This window comes from Clytia hemisphaerica, unplaced genomic scaffold, assembly GCF_902728285.1.
Source record: "Clytia hemisphaerica strain Z4C2 unplaced genomic scaffold, Clytia hemisphaerica genome assembly, whole genome shotgun sequence".
In the NCBI taxonomy this organism is placed as follows: Eukaryota; Metazoa; Cnidaria; class Hydrozoa; order Leptothecata; family Clytiidae; genus Clytia; species Clytia hemisphaerica.
In genome coordinates this window covers 1-4,163 of record NW_027103751.1, presented here as the reverse complement: position 1 = coordinate 4,163, position 4,163 = coordinate 1, and the positions used below count along the sequence as shown (strand labels likewise).

Below are 4,163 nucleotides of genomic sequence, written 5' to 3'. Positions count from 1 at the left end.
GTTCATTGATTACAAAAGTTATTTTTGTATTGCATGCATTTTAATCAACGTGAAAGGGGTTGCGGAACGAGCGTTCCGTTTTCGCAAAGCGAAGAATCGTTAGCTCGCTTCTTCTATCATGAAAGTTAAACGTGGGAGGCTCTTAAGTAATATTCCATCGGAATATCAGATAATCCTAAAAAATTAGTTTTAACACAAAATTTCCCACATTGCCACATTTTTAAATTTTGCCTCCCCAGTGCTTCTGCTTGCTTCCTTTGTCTCAAAGAAAAGTCATTTAATCTTTTAATGATAGTGTCATTTTATTCAAAAACAATGTAATGCTAAAACTAAATGAGAAATAATACTTGTAACTTTTGAAGTAATTCTCTTTTTGCTTTCTTATCCTTCAGTATCCAAAGGGCTTTTCATGCGTAAGCCAAAACATAACCGGCGTTTGCGACGACGGGAACCGTCTAGTAAATTTGGTCCTCGCATAACTTCTTAAAGCGAGCCAAGCGACAGGGATGATATTGAAATTAGAGGACCAGTGTTTAGATATGATCTAAATTTTATCATCGCTTTAGATGCGTTTAGCAACACCGGCGTGTGACGCCAGGTACCGGCTAGTTTACTTTAATCTATTGGGCACATGGTATCGAAATTATTTTTCCAAAATTCATCAAAAGCTATGGGTGACTTTAACTTCTTTGAAGTGGGCAAGGTTAAAATTGTTAAGATTTTAATTATATCCTGCCCAGTTTTTAGAATTTAACTGAAATTTTTACCATTAGAAAGAGAATATTACTGGCTTTTAGAAAATATATACTTTTGATATAAAAAAAAATTTTGTTCTGAAGATGTCCAAACCAAATTGATAAATTTTTCCACCCCACCGAAATTAGGGAGCCATAGACATTTGAATGGCGAATTAGTGATTTTTCGTCATCCCTTTTTTACCCTCCTCTACCCTAAAGAAAATTCGGGACCAATGAGATTTGAATGCGAATTCTAATATCAAAAGAGGGTCCGATATTCTCTGTCTGTCGCCAAACTATGGTTGCTCCCTCCACCGAATCTTGTCTCATATGTCCAAATCACAGATCATAACTTTACAGACTGAAGAACACAATCTAACACAACACTCGCAGACTACTCAACTAACATGTAGGATAGCTGCAACAGTTTCTGCAGTGACGTCATGGGGGAAGAGATTATTGTTACTGATGCACCATAGTGATTGTGTACTGCCAAAGGTGAGATCCGTCTTTGTATGTAACATTATAACCCTGTAATACAAGATTCCATTTTGTTCTAGATCAATCTTTGGAATTGTTTTTCAATTCCACTTGAAGCTTTTGCCTGTGATGTGAAAGTTTTTGGGAATTCTGTCGTGATTTGGGAATTCTGTAATTGAGCACTTGGTCTTTCCCATAACACCTTCAGCCCATCCCCCCTTCAGAAACTCCCTGCCCATTTAATGCTGAAGATGTGACCATAAAAGAGAATGTGTCAAGAAAGGTGTCCACATACCTTAATTTGATAAATTTTTCGTCATCCCTTTTTTGTACCCTCTGACGTCCCAAAGAAATTAGGGAGCCATAGACATTTGAATGGCGAATTAGTGAAAAAGATATAATATAAAGAGGGTCCGAGATTTAAAAAATTTCTCTGTCGGCGCAAACTATGGTTGCCTCCTCCTTATCCACCAATATTGTCCACAATTCGATCAAATCTGATTAGCGAAGAAAACAACAACACTCTCTTGTATAAACTTTCTTGTTAGTGCCAATGATGTTTGGGAAAAGAGATTGTTACTGCACCGAAGATGGTGCCTCAGATTACCGATTTTGACTCCCATCTCTCCTCTTTTTTGCAATAAACCTTTTTGCCATAAAAGTCACGAGGTTGGTCTTAGTGATAAACTAGCCATAGCTTTCACTAACCTGCCCCCCTCAGAAATGTAATGTCATGCATTTAAATGCTCTTGTAACAATATTCTAAAAATTCTTTGACCTCAAGCTTTATGCTGTTATATATTATATATATTTTCAATATTAGGACAAAAGCTTCAGATAGCACCTCTCTCACATCAACTCAATCTGCTCCTTCATCTACCACCACGGACACGAACGTCGTTACCGCAACGAAAACGGTTACGTTGCCTTTAATTAAATTAAATAATATTCTATCAACAAGGGACATCTCTTTAACAACTACGACATCATTATCAACAACTTCGTCAACCAATCAAACCGCCGTTATGACCTTGCCTTCTTTAATAAATTCAGACAATCCTAGTGCTACGGTTTCTTCCGTGGCTAGTACGACGTCATCTTTACCGACTGAAGAGGAAACGCAAGCTGTACGGAACGTGGAGAGTCTCAAGCACCCAGGTATGTTAAACCCTAATTAACCGGTCTTTCTGAGGTTAATAATCCATTTATAGCCATGCAAAAATAAAGTAATAAAAGTAATTAGCAAGTGTATTCTACTGTTCTACATCGTAAAAATTGACATTTAAATAACAATGTCAATTTTATAACTGGTCACTATAAACCATTAACCGTTATTCAAAAAAATATAGAGCATCGCATATAGTAATCATTCCTTTAGAGGGTTGATATTTAGAAATATTATTGGCGACCTCTTTCGTTTATTCCCTTTCCTGTCCACTAGCCATAGTAGGGTGGGCTATATTACCTATTTAGACCCAGTAATCGGTATCTGTCTTTTGTTTTTGGCTCATGGAATTTGTAACGAAAATCAGACTGATGATATTCAGCACATCTTTCAACTAAAACTATCTTCCTTACGAACAGGCTTCAACTCGAATTCATCCATTTGGCGTGGTAGCAATGCTTCAACCGCTGATTCAGATAGCACCTCTCTCACATCAACTCAATCTGCTCCTTCATCTACCACCACGGACACGAACGTCGTTACCGCAACGGAAACGGCTACGTCGCCTTTAGTTATAAAATCAAATAAGGCTGAAGTAAGTTATCGTATTTTCTAATCGACATAGTTTCGTATAGGGTTGGTTCCCCCTAGGAAATTTTCCTCCCCCCTTATGAATGACTAAGTATAAAATTTACTGCAAATAATGACATGAGATCTCTCAAAAATTCAATAAATTGCACTCTATTTTTCATGCTCTCTTTCTACAATCCCCCTTAGAAGTATATCTTTGCCCCTTTTCAGAATCTCCCTCCTGAATTTTTTTTACCTTTCCCACCCCTTTTGGAAAATTATCTGAAAAAAATAATAATAATGAAAAGGTTTGTGTAAAAACAACAAGCTCACCAGGGGAGATGGAATTCACCCTGGAGGCTGAATTTACTAACCAGCCCCGGCCCCTGACCAGGGGCTTAGGGACTGGAAAGCTAAAGATCCTTATCTAGACTAGACTATGCAAGTCACGACCCAGGCCCGGCCCCAACAAGCGGCAAAGGGACAGTGAAGCAACCTGCAAGTCTTCTAACTCTCACACTCACTGATTAAACTAAAAACTGACTAAAGGATCTTCGGAGCAGTCTTCATTACGTCAGCGTTTGCACTGCTCACCCACAAACAACTGACGTGTGGAGGTCACAGGACCACCACAATTTTAATATGCGCAATTGCGACTTCAATGTTTGAAACTCAGGAGACAAGTCTCCTGGAAAGTGGTGAGTTACCCCGCGCTGGACACCAAACCAGGATTTGACCTCCGCGGCAATAATAATAATAATAATAATAATAATAATAATAAATAAATAATAATAATAATGCGACCGGGCGGAATACTCAATGCCAGGAAGGAAAACCACAAACCCCTTGCCAGTAAGGTAAAAATGGAAAATCTCATTTGAATGAAACCAAAAAAAAAACCTCATCCCGCATCGGCTGTCCCGCGGTTAAACAAGGGTCGCGTCCCCCAGAGGGAAACCAGTCTGGGGTCGAAAAGTCTGCTACTGGAATGAAATCCTCTCAAAATGATCCACATGGACATCAGAACCGGGCAATCCCCAATCCTGATCCTGTGGTGATTGAAAAACCATCACAAAAACCAAAAAAAATGAAATGGGAAATTGAGGATTATAAGAACGTCCTCCGTGCTTTCTTCAGAGCACAGGAAAACCCAAAAACTACTCTCACGCAACAAACTTATGACGAGTGGAGAAATATTGTAGGCAACGATT

The 4,163-nt window shown here is 38.7% G+C and overlaps 1 long non-coding RNA gene across 1 annotated transcript; it reads left to right on the top strand.

The window, feature by feature from the left end:
- The first annotated feature begins 2,044 nt into the window (after positions 1 to 2,044).
- LOC136805489 (uncharacterized) lies at positions 2,045 to 3,741 on the top strand. Its single transcript, XR_010846411.1, has 2 exons — positions 2,045 to 2,375; positions 2,802 to 3,741. It is a non-coding gene; the product is annotated as an uncharacterized lncRNA (long non-coding RNA).
- The last annotated feature ends 422 nt before the right edge of the window (positions 3,742 to 4,163 follow it).